Raw genomic sequence first — 12,693 nt, 5'->3', positions numbered from 1 at the left:
AAAGGGAAAGCCCCCCGAGCGGACGCCTCTCCCGAGCGGATCAATCGCCAATTTTCGGAGGCTATTCTACAAGACCCTCTGCCCAAGCACTACGTGCCCCCGACGATTGGTGAGTACAATGGAACAGCCGACCCGGATGATCATCTGGGTAAGTTCGATAACACATCCACTCTCCATCAATACACAGATGGAGTAAAGTGCCGAGTTTTCTTACCACTCTCTCGGGATCGGCTCAACGGTGGTTCCGGAGGCTGCCGGACGGATCCATTACAAGCTTCAAGGACTTCCGAACGGCCTTCCTCCATCATTTTGCCAGTAGTCGACGCTATCAAAAAACGAGCGTGAGCCTGTTCGCCATCAAGCAAGAAGTCCGTGAATCGCTTCGAGCTTACATCCAGCGGTTCAACCAAGTGGCGATGGACATTCCAATGGCCACCTTGGAAACCATGATGAATGCCTTCACACAAGGCCTAGTGGATGGGGATTTCTTCCGATCGCTCATCCGAAAGCCGCCCCGAGACTATGATCACATGCTACACCGGGCGAACGAATACATCAACGTGGAAGAAGCGCAAGCGGCAAGGAAAAAGGAAACTCCAGCCGAGCGGGCTCCTCCAGCCGAGCGGAAACCACACGCCACACATCAGCCGCCCAGAGGACCCAGAGCTGAAGCAATCCGATCCCCCCATACCAGGTCCCATGTACAAGAGGTAGCCGCCGCCCGGCCCAAGCCAAAGAAGAAATAGACCCCGATGTTTTGCTCCTTCCACCGGACGGATACGCACAACACAAGGGATTGTCAAAGTCTTCCCTTCGTGGCTCATCATGCGCCCCGGAATGCCGGACTACGGTCTCCCTCAGTCGACAGGCAACGGAGAACTCATGACGCCGATCGGACGCGAGCTGATAGGCCACAGCAACAGACTCCCGATCGGCATCGTTCCCCAAGGAAGGAGAATCGCCGAGCGTCCAGAGAACGGTCTCGACCATCCGCTCGGGAAGAGGAAAATAGAAGCAATACTTCCCAAGGTGAGATCAACGTTATTGCTGGCGGGCCGACCGGAGGAGACTCCAACCAAGCTAGAAAGGCGAGCGTCCGGCAGCTCCAGATTCATGCGGTCGGCTGTAGCCAAGAACGAGCGGAAGGACCCGAAATTAGTTTCGGGCCCGGGGACTTGGAAGGAGTTGAAGTACCCCATGACGATGCTCTGCTCATCAAAGCGGTAATAGCCAATTACACTATTCACCGTGTATTTGTTGACACAGGGAGCTCAGTCAACATCATATTCAAGAAGGCGTTCGATCAGCTGCAAATTGATCGAGCCGAGCTGTTGCCCATGACAACCCCGCTCTACGGGTTTACGGGTAACGAAGTTCAGCCGGTCGGACAGATCCGGCTGGCTACCTTGCTGGGAGAAGAGCCGCTCAGGAGGACAAGAACAACCAACTTCGTGGTGGTTGACTCTCCCTCTTCCTACAATGTCATTTTGGGACGACCGGCGCTCAGCGAATTCCGAGCGGTCGTCTCAACCTTCCACCAGAAGATCAAGTTCCTCGTGGAGGACAAAGTGGGAGAAGTACGGGGAGATCAACTAGCAGCTCGGCGATGCTACATCGAGATGGTCCGAGCAGAGGCCAATTCCGCTCGGAAGGCGCCCCGGATCAAGGTAAATGCCATCACCGAAAAGCCACCATCTTTAATTTATGAAGAAAAAGAGGAAGTGCAGATTCACCCAACCCGATCGGAGGCCACAACCTTTATAGCGTCCGATCTGGAAGAGAAGCAGAAAGAAGAATTGATCCAATGCCTCCGAAGAAATCATGATGTCTTCGTCTGGTCGACACATGAGCTGCCCGGAATTTTGTCAAGCATAGCGCAGCACGAGCTACATGTCCGACCAGACGCACGGCCAGTAAAGCAAAGAAAAAGGGACTTCAGCGCCGAGCAGAATTCCATCATCCGAGCGGAGGTGGAAAAACTTCTGGAGGTCGGCCATATACGCGAGGTGCAGTTCCCGAGCTGGTTGGCTAACGTAGTATTAGTCTCCAAGCCAGGCAACAAGTGGAGAGTGTGCATAGACTTTCGGGATCTCAACAAAACTTGCCCGAAAGATTTTTATCCTCTGCCCCCGGATAGATCAGCTGGTGGACTCTACGGCCGGCTGCGAATTAATTTGTATGCTCGACGCCTACCAGAGCTATCACCAAATGCCGCTCGCCCGTGAAGATCAAGAAAAAGTCAGCTTCGTGACGGCCGACGGCACTTATTGCTATAATGTGATGCCGTTCGGATTGAAGAATGCGGGGGCCACATATCAGCGCTTGATGAATAAAGTATTCAGAGAGCAGATCGGACGGAATCTAGAAGTTTATGTGGACGACATTCTCATTAAGTCCGTCCGAGCGGCCGATCTCTTCAAGGATATGGAAGAAACCTTCCGAACGCTGCGCAAATATGGAGTCAAGCTAAATCCCCAGAAATGCCTGTTCGGAGCAAAAGGAGGGCGCTTTCTGGGTACATAGTGATCGAGCGGGGAATCGAAGCAAATCCCAGCAAGGTGAAAGCTCTACAAGATATGCCGCCTCCAAGAAATACAAGGGAAGTGCAGCGTTTGACCGGTCGGATCACCGCTCTGTCCAGGTTCATCTCCAAAACCGCCGGCCGGAGCCTTCCTTTTTTCAAGATCTTACGCAAAGCTACAAAATTTTACTAGGACGAAGAATGCGACCGGGCGTTCGAAGATTTGAAGGCATTTCTGAACTCTCTCCCGATATTAGCCAAGCCGACTGCGGGTGAGCCACTTCATATGTACTTGTCGTCAACCGAGCATGCAATCGGCTCAACTTTAGTGAGGTCGAGCGGAGAAGAGCCTGTATATTTCCTTAGTCACATTTTAAAAGATGCTGAATCTCGCTACACTGGGCTCGAGAAGCTGGCTTTTGCTTTGGTCCTGGCCGCTCGGCGCCTTCGTCCATACTTCCTGGAGCATACGATCATTGTTAAAACCAATAGCCCGCTCGGACGTGTCCTACTAAATCCAGAGGCATCCGAACGACTCATCAAATGGACGACGGAATTAAGTGAGTTCGACATCCAATACCAGCCCCGCTCGGCGATCAAAGCTCAATCCTTGGCCGATTTCGTGACTGAGGTGCAAAGGCCGGAGCCGGAAGCTATGTGGAGAATATATGTGGATGGTCGTCCACTCGGCTCGGAAGCGGGATTGGAATATTGTTGCTCTCCCCCCAAGAAGAAAAGATGCATTTATCCGTCCGGCTGGATTATAAAGCTACCAACAATGAAGCAGAGTATGAGGCCCTCATAGCCGGCTTGCAGGCAGCTCGGCATGTGGGAGCCGGTCGGGTAACACTTCACTCGGATTCGCAGTTGGCCGCTCAGCAGCTCTCTGGTACCTTCGAAATCAATAGTGCTCGGCTCAAGCTCTACGCTGAAGCTTTCGAGAAGCTCAAAGCTGATTTTAGAGAAGTTACTGTACAGAAGATACCCAGAGCAGAAAATCAAGCAGCCGATGAGTTAGCCAAACTCGCGAGCTCGATAACGTCGGTCGCCATTCAGCAGCCAATTGAAAAAGTATTGTTGATGGCGCATGTCGACCGGATGGCAGGCCTCACGATTCCGAACGACAGGAGAACACTCATCGTAGGGTTCCTCCGCTCGGGCGTCACACCATCCAATGAGTATGAAGCTCAGCTGCTAAGGAGAAGAGCCGGTCGGTTCACACTCATCGGCGATCAGCTTTACAAAAAGGCTTTCTCACGCCCGTTGTTGAAATGCGTGAGCTCGGAGTACTCGGCTTACATCCTCCAAGAAGTACATCAAGGATCCTGCGGAGGGCATCCGGGCGGACGATCGTTGGCTAAGAAGATCCTCCTGAATGGGTAATTTTGGCCGACTTTACAAGCAGACGCCGCTCGGACCGTGTCGACGTGCCTTTCATGCCAGAAGTACCATAACTTCAACCACTGACCGACAGAGGAAATGAAGGCATCTACAGTCTCGTGTCCGTTCGATCAGTGGGGAATGGATATCATTGGTCCATTTCCTATGGCGACCGGACAGCGGAAATTTCTACTAGTGGCGGTAGATTATTTCTCCAAGTGGGTGGAGGCCGAGCTGCTAGCCAGGATCACCGAACAAATGGTCAAAAAGTTCATATGACAACACATCATTTGTCGGTTCGGCATCCCTCGCCGACTGATTTCCGACAACGGACGACAATTCACAGGGAAGGTGCTGGAGGATTGGTGCAAGAGCTACGACATCGAGCAACACTTCACGTCCGTGGCTTATCCCCAAAGCAACGGTCAAGCCGAAGTAGCCAATCGGGAAATTCTTCGTATTCTGCGCGCTCGGCTCGACCATTTGGGAGGAAGTTGGCCGGATGAAGTGTCGGGCGTCTTGTGGGCCATCCGGACGACTCCGAAGGAAGGGACGGGCGTCACACCATTCCATTTGGTGTATGGTGGCGAGGCAGTTATTCCGGTTGAAGTCGGCGTCGAGTCCGTCCGGATTGAGAGTTATGATGATGGCAACGCTGAACGGAGGAACATGGAGCTGGATTTGGTCGACGAGGAGCGAGCCAAGGCGTCCGTTCGGCTGATGGCGTACCCGCACCGGATGAAGCAAAATTACAACCTCCGTGTAATCCCCAGATCATTCCAGGTCGGCGATCTTGTCTGGAAGAAAGTCAAGCCGGTCGGCGATGTCGGCAAGTTAGAAGCTCCCCGGGCGGGCCCCTTCAAGGTTATTGAGAAGCTCCGATCGGGAGCATATTATTTGGAGGATGAAGACGGGCGGCAGCTGGATCGACCGTGGAGTGCAAATCATCTCCAGCCTTATCGAGCGGGGTGAAAGGTGCACGAATGTAAATCATTTTTGTATATGTTAGTCGCCCGTGTCCTTGTAATGCAGGAATCAAAATTAATTCAAAGGATGGCCCATGGATCCGCCGATCGGCAGCGTTAAAATTTGCCTTGAAGACCGTCGAGCTCCGACATTAAATATCGAGAGATGAGTCGGCGTCTATAAACATCCGAGCGGAAGACCGTCGAGCTCCAACGTTAAATATCGAGAGACGAGCGGCGTCTATAAACATCCGAGCGGAAGACCGTCGAGCTCCGACGTTAAATATCGAGAGACGAGCCGGCGTCTATAAACGTCCGAGCGGAAGACCGTCGAGCTCCGACGTTAAATATCGAGAGACGAGCCGGCGTCTATAAACGTCCGAGCGGAAGACCGTCGAGCTCCGACGTTAAATATCGAGAGACGAGCCGGCGTCTATAAACGTCCGAGCGGAAGACCGTCGAGCTCCGACGTTAAATATCGACAGACGAGCCGGCGTCTATAAACGTCCGAGCGGATAGCCATTCACATGATACGATCAACGATAGCCTGGTCGTTAAGACCAACATACGGCTGAGCGGCTCGCTTATCCAATGTGTACGGAAAACCCCTTTGGGGGTAAGGCACAGAGCAAAAGTTGGTCAGTAGAAGTTAAGATATTAGCGTGTAAACGCCGAGCGGCTTCGTTAGAACGCCGAGCGGCTGCTCAGTCGCATGATAAAAGACATTAAAAACAATCGACTTGTCTGGTAGAGCGTGGTGCCGAGCGTGGTGCCGAGCGGAAGAGTTTTAAAGAACACTTCCGTCGTGACGAGAGAAAAATTTCTTGCCAAAACAGAAGTGGAAGGAACAGAAAAGATTATCTATTATACACTGGGTGGACCAAAAAAGTTGGGCCGAACGGCTGGAATACAAAAAAGTTCATAGAAAAAACGCTTATCACGCGTCAAAGTCAAAGAGAGTGTCGGGGATGGCGTCCATCACGGTCGCGAGGTCCTCGGGAGGGATGGCCAGCTCGGCGGGCAGGTGGCCCTTGGTCTTCAGGTAATCCACCGCCGCCTTGATCGCTTCTTCGAAAGTGAGGGATATCTTGTCGGTAAACTTCTCTCCGAAATCTTCCGAGCGGAGATACGCCTTCCTCACTTCGTCAGAACGGGCCGACTCCCCCTCTTGATATTCTTTGAGCGCGGCGTGGGCAGCGTCGCTGGCGGATTGGAGATCCTTCAAGTCTCCATCAAATCTTTGGAGATCGGCCGAGCGGCTCTCCTTCTCGGTAGCCAGCAGAGCATCCAGATCCTTGATGCGTTGCTCCAGCCCTCGGATCTCCACCTTCATCCGGTCCATATCCTCGATGGCCTGGAGCTTCCGGGTGGTCGCCGTCTTGATCTCCTTATCTCGTTGCTTGATCATCGCCTCAAGCCGAACGACCTTGCTCGCCAGATCGGAAGCCCTTTTCCGTTCGGCTTCCAGTGATTTTTTGGCCTTCTCCAGAGCGGGCGTCGATTGTTGGTTGTCCCCGGTGGCTTTAAGTTTCCTCAGTTCGTCCTCCAGCTCGGCCAATCGATTGCTAATGGCAATCTGCTCCACCCAGTTCTACGAGCAAAAGTGAATAGGTTAAAAACTTAATTCAACTACACGAATAAAGAAGAAGAGCATACCCCGGTGGCCTGTTGGAGGTTGCTGTCGCCGAGCTGCCCAGGAGTCATCGCCTTTATGCGACGCCGAGCGTCCTCCCAAGCTTTTGCAAGGGGGCCCGTCAAGGTGATCTGCTGCTCGGGGACCACTGGCCGATCAGTAGCAGCCATGTATTTCTCTGAGGGGAGACGCAGAACAGTCTTAATTAAATTCGAGCCGCTCGGCTCGCTCTGAGAGGCATCGGCCTTACCGGTGGACGAGGAGGGAAGGTCGCCCAAACGCCTGATACGGCGCAGAGTTCTAGAAGGGCTGGATGGCGGCACCTCAGAGCTGGCCCTCGGAGAGCCATGTGGGGTCGGAGTACTCTCGAGGGAAATCGTCCCGGACAACATCGGAGCATCCGCGCCCCGCTCGGGCGGTGGCTCATCAAGTGGAGTGGAGGCAGACGCAGATTCCGGTCGGCGGCGCTTCCGAGTGACTAGCGGAACATCGTCGGCCGAACGACCCTCCACCTCGGCTTGGGTAGGAGGTTCTGTGTCGCCCGCTGCCTCCTCGTGGGAGGTAGTAGCTGCTACGGCTTCAGGGGCATTCTGAGTCCCCTCACTTGCTTCGCCGGTCGGATCAGCTAGACCAAGGCCCCGCTCGGCGACCTCTTTGTTCGTCACCGCCTCAATCTGAGCGGCTTTCAACTTGAGCTTCTCAGTCGCCTTGGCGCGCCACATGACTTCAGCTGCAGAAGCAAAAAATAAATCAGTTAGAACAAAACAAACGGGAATATAAGGGAACTTACTCATAATGCAGGGCAGATCAGCTGTGGTAGAGGACAAGCCAAATATGTGCATTACTCCCGGAATGAGTAGCTTGTCAATATGATAACGCTGACCAACCAGCCGTTCGGCTGCATGAAGGTAGGCCGCGTCGCCTCTAAATTTGCCAAGCTCCGGCTGCGCTAGCATCGCCGTCTGCCACTTGGTACGAAAAGTTGGCCGCTCGGGAAAACGTATATAGAAAAAGTGCTCCTTCCAATGTTTGTTGGAGCTCGGCATGCTGTCGAAGAGGACGAAACCTATCCTAGATTGAAAAACAAAAGTTCCCCACTCGGCCTGCTTGGGATAGTAGAAGTAGTGGAAAATTTTTGGGTCTAAGGGGATGCCGTTCAGTTTGAACAAAACTATTACTCCGCTCAGCAGCCTAATAGAGTTGGGAACTACCTGGCCGAGCGGAATGCGGAAGTAATTGCAGACTTGCAGGAAAAATTCATGGGGTGGGAAGCGTAGTCCGGCCAGAAATTGGTCTCGAAAAAAAAGAACTGTGACGATCGGCGGTTCATGAGGTCGATCGGCTGGTGTGGCTAATACTATTTGGTGGTCGGACGGAATGTCGTAAATCCGAGTGAGACACAATGCGTCCTCCTCGTCAAAACGGCTTTCCATGGTCGAGTACCATAGACCCGGAGCACCGCCGGTTGACTGCGAAGTACTAGTCATGATCGAAAGACAGGAATGCTGGACAAAAGGGGAAGGTTCAAGCAAGGAATGGAGGAAAACCGACTGAAGGAAACGATTAACAGCAAGAAGAAAACGTTGGGAACGAGAAAGAGGGTCTTACGAGCAAGAAAGATGATCGACAGGGGCCTGGGGTTGCCGAAGAGTTTAGGGGCAAGGTCGCCGGAGAAAAAAACGGGCAGAGGAGCGCCGGAGGAGGAGGAAGCAACAATGCGGCGGAAACGGAGTCGTGGGCTTTATATCGCCTCGCCGCCCGGGTGCAACCTCCACCGTCCGATCCAGGTCGTTGATAACGAGGTCATCATCCAACCGTTCATTTCAAACGGTGGCTGTCCCATCGGAAGTGACGCCAACGTCATACGTTGACAAACACACGATCGCCACGTGTCAGCAGGATATTAGCCGCATTTAATGAGCTCCCCTTATAGTGCGCAGCGCACGTGATGGGTAGTAGGGGAGAGCATCGGACATGGATTCCAAGAAAACACAAGGCATGAGCAAGATACCGCCGAACGGATAAGCATCCTTATGCCTGGCCGAGCGGCCCAATGCAACAATCATTGCTCAGTCAGATCGGCAGTCCAGTCAGTCGGACTTCGCCTCCTTCGACTAGACTCGAGGGGGAGGCAAGTGATCCGGTGGTAAGAGCCCGGGACCCCCTAACGAGGGGTCAATGCCACGTGGAGGTCAGAGGGTCAGGTGGTCCGTCGAAGAAGGGTGAGCCGACCGGACGCATGAAAAAAGGGCAGGCCGATCGGCCTGCCCGTAAACGTATGATAGTGAAAGACGCCCTGACAGGGGTCGGGGTTCCGACGCTCAATGAAATAGTAAATAATGACCGAGCGGAAGGCCTAAGAGAAGGCAGGACATAATGGGCGCTCCGGCCGGCAGGCGCAGGGAATTAAAACCGTCCGGACGACGCTCTTCGCGTCGGCCGTCCGGACGGACATCCCGGCCGGGCGGTGGATGAAGGATAGGAACATCTTCTGACAGTCGTCAAGTCGTATGGCTAGGCCATACTCTAAGTCTGACAACAAGGTGTTTTGTTATCTCATCGAAGACGTGATTGAACTGTAGCAGTGGGGTGTCAGGTAAGCTCTCTGACAGGTACATACCGAGGTATGGGCTGCGGACACGTATGCGTCTCGGTGGACGTGCATTAGTTCTTTCACCGCTCTATATAAAGAGCCTCTTACTTCGCCGGAGGTACGCATTCTACAAGCTTTGGAGCCACCTTTTGCTGTCTGCTTACCTGACTTGAGCGTCGGAGGGTCGCCGCTGGGAACCCCTTCCCGGCCCGACTTCTGTGCAGGTTCGCCGGAGATTCGTGCGACCAGACGGAGGCCTACACCCTCGACTAGGAGTGCGTCACGTGCCCAGCGTCCTTTGGTTCAGCGATTCGGACAGGATCAGCAATGATTAGAGCAAGACTAACTGAAGCATTTCTAATAAAGATAGGGTTACATCAAGGATCAGCTCTAAGTCTCTATCTTTTTATATTAATTATGGACAAACTCATTATACACATTTAAACACACAATATCATGGTGTATACATATTATTTGCAGATGATATAATTTTAGTAAATGAAACATGTGAAAAAGTAAATGCTAAACTAGAATTTTGGCAGGAAAACTACAATGAAAATGTGTTAGGCTGAGTAAAATAAAGACTGAATATATAGAATTTAAGTTTTACAATAAAGACAAAATATATGAAATACGTAATGAGACAATTGTTAAGATAGGTTGGCCAAAGTCGAGAACTTTAAATATTTAAGATTATTTTTGAAAAACGATGGAGGGATTGAGAGAGATGTCTTACATAAAATACAAGCAGGATGATTGAAATGGAGAAGAATGTCGGGTGTTTTATGTAACCGTAAAGTACCTCTAAAACTTAAAGAAAAGTTTTACAAAATAATAGTTAGACCTGCTATGTTATATGGAGCTATAACTCGAGCGTATGAGCAGAAGATGAAAGTTGCAGAGATAATGATATTAAGGTGGATGTGTGGATATATGAGAATAGAATAATAAATGAGAGCATTAGAGAGAAAGTCAGAGTTGTATCTATTAAGAAAAAACTTCGAAAAACACATTTAAGATAATATGAACATGTTACTCTAGTTAGGAGATACAAAACTATGACAAACACACATATCAAACGAAGAAGAGAAAGATAAAAGAACACTTGATTAATACAATACAATAAGATAAAATTTATTTAAGTATATATATAATCATATAGTAGGAGATAAAATTCAATAACGTAAAAAGATTCATATGACTGACTCCACCTAATGACATAAAGTTTAATTGTTATTTTTTTATTTTTTTTTAATTACCTTATTTATAAAGAAAAATTGAATTAAATATTTTATTTAATTTTGCCTTTAATATACAATTCAGATTGTTTAAGTTGATTAAATCAGAATAAAAAAATAATGAACTAGTGATATCGCATCTAGAATGATTGGTCTAGTCTATAAGAGTTTTCTATTAACCGTTAAAGTAAATCGGAAAGTGCTCATAGTAAGCAATTTAGAAACTCAGTATTCGATGGTTGCATGTCCCATTTGGAAGAAAAATTTATATAAATATGTTATAGTTGGAGATTAAATTGTGAATATTTAGATGATAACTTGACTAGGGATGTAAATGAATCAAACGGTTCGCGAGCTATTCGGAACTCGATTTGTTAAAAAGCCCGTTCGAGTTTGTTCGTTTATCTTATCGAGCCGAGCTCGAGCTCGATTTCGAGCTTGACAATTTTATCGAGCCGAGTTCGAGCTTAAGGATATTCGACTCATGAGCTCACGAACATGCTCGTTTATAGGCTCGCGAGCAAAAAATAATGAGCCTTAAACCGAGTAAAAAAATGAGCTCTAAAATGAGCAAAAAAAAGTTCTAAAATGAGCTTTAAAATGAGTAAAAAAACGAGCTCTAAATAAGCACGAGCTCACTTAACGAGTTAGGCTCGTTAACTTTGATAATCGAGCTAATAACGAGCCGAGCTTGAACTGTTCGTGAGCTTGATAATTCTAAAACGAGCCGAGCTCAAGTCTTATGAAAAAAGCTCGATTCGAGGTTGAGCCGAACTCGAGCCCGAATATAACTTAAATGAACCAAGCTCGAGCCTAATACTGTTCGGCTCGGTTCAGCTCGGTTCGACTTGTTTACATCACTAAACTTGACGTATTTTCATTTTCCTGTAGCCCGGAGCCGATTAAATGGGAATAAATTTTACGTTCAAAGTGGTTAATTATAAATATCATTGAGAGTTTTTTTTTTTTAATGTCGATATACATTGAATGAAATAATCTATAAGATTTATTATAATTTTTGAACCTTATAATTTTATATTCTTTAACAATCGAATTATGGTTTTTAAAAACTCTTAAAATAAATCAATTTATGAAATTTTGTAAAAATTTGGATAAAAATGTAAAGCGCAGGAGAAAATAACTGAAATAATAAAGTTACTATCGCCGTCTGTGGGAATCGAACCCACGACCACATGGTTAAAAGCCATGCGCTCTACCAGCTGAGCTAAGACGGCAAGTTGACTTTAAAGTGTAGCTGTAGAAAAAGTAATATAAATAATAAATGATAACATACTGAGTAAATAACTATCGCCGTCTGTGGGAATCGAACCCACGACCACATGGTTAAAAGCCATGCGCTCTACCAGCTGAGCTAAGACGGCAAGTTGACTTTAAAGTGTAGCTGTAGAAAAAGTAATATAATTAATAAATGATAACAAACTGAATGGGACAAAATTGCTATCGCCGTCTGTGGGAATCGAACCCACGACCACATGGTTAAAAGCCATGCGCTCTACCAGCTGAGCTAAGACGGCATGTTGATTTATAATGCCTATAAAAATAGATACAATAATATAAATAATAAATGATACACCACTAAATAAGAGTAAAATGCTATCGCTAGGGATGTAATCGAGCCGAACTCTTTGATGTTTGAATTTGACTCGTTTATGAATATATTTATGGCTCACGAGCTTATTCAAGCTTAATAAATATAAATTATAAATTTAAATATTTATTAAAAATTAAATTATATATTTTTAAAAAATTATACTATTCTTGTTAAAATTTATAATTTTATTCTAATAAATAAATTTAATATATTGTCTATGTTTTTCATAAGTAGAGTATAAAATTTATAAATTCAATATTAAAATTATTATTTTTTTATTTAAAAATTGATTCATAAGCTTTAACACTGAGTTAAGACGGCAAGTTGTTTTTGTAGATTACATAAATTATTTATAATAATTATTATAAAATATCTTTTTTATATTTTTTTTAAAAATTATATATATATATATATATATATATATATATATCTAATTTAACAATTTAAATATTTTTTAAAAATTTATAACTCATTTAACAATTTTAAAAATTTAATAATTTTGTGTCTCACTGTTCTCTAATCTCTATTGCTATTTTTAAAATCTATAAAATTACATATGAGTTTATTTAAACCGGTTGAGCTTTCGGCCCTTTTGGCAGATGATAAATTTGAATTAATTTAATGATATTTATAATAGAATATTTCGTATAGGCAGCTTTTCATTTTTTTAAAAATGAAAAAGCTTTCTTTAAATTCTTTTGTTAGCCGTGGGAGGTGGAGATACTGGTAGGGGAAGACATTTTACCTTTAG

The 12,693-nt window shown here is 47.2% G+C and overlaps 3 non-coding genes across 3 annotated transcripts; all 3 read right to left on the bottom strand.

The window, feature by feature from the left end:
- Window positions 1–11,492: 11,492 nt before the first annotated feature.
- Window positions 11,493–11,565, bottom strand: TRNAK-UUU. The gene has a single exon. It is a non-coding gene; the product is annotated as a tRNA-Lys (tRNA).
- A 74-nt stretch (window positions 11,566–11,639) lies between these two features.
- TRNAK-UUU lies at window positions 11,640–11,712 on the bottom strand. Its single transcript has one exon. It is a non-coding gene; the product is annotated as a tRNA-Lys (tRNA).
- An 80-nt stretch (window positions 11,713–11,792) lies between these two features.
- Window positions 11,793–11,865, bottom strand: TRNAK-UUU. Its single transcript has one exon. It is a non-coding gene; the product is annotated as a tRNA-Lys (tRNA).
- Window positions 11,866–12,693: the final 828 nt, after the last annotated feature.

Source organism: Zingiber officinale, chromosome 8A (assembly GCF_018446385.1).
Source record: "Zingiber officinale cultivar Zhangliang chromosome 8A, Zo_v1.1, whole genome shotgun sequence".
Taxonomy (NCBI): Eukaryota; Viridiplantae; Streptophyta; class Magnoliopsida; order Zingiberales; family Zingiberaceae; genus Zingiber; species Zingiber officinale.
Note: the sequence above shows the minus strand (reverse complement) of the source record. Positions and strands in the feature narration are given on the sequence as shown.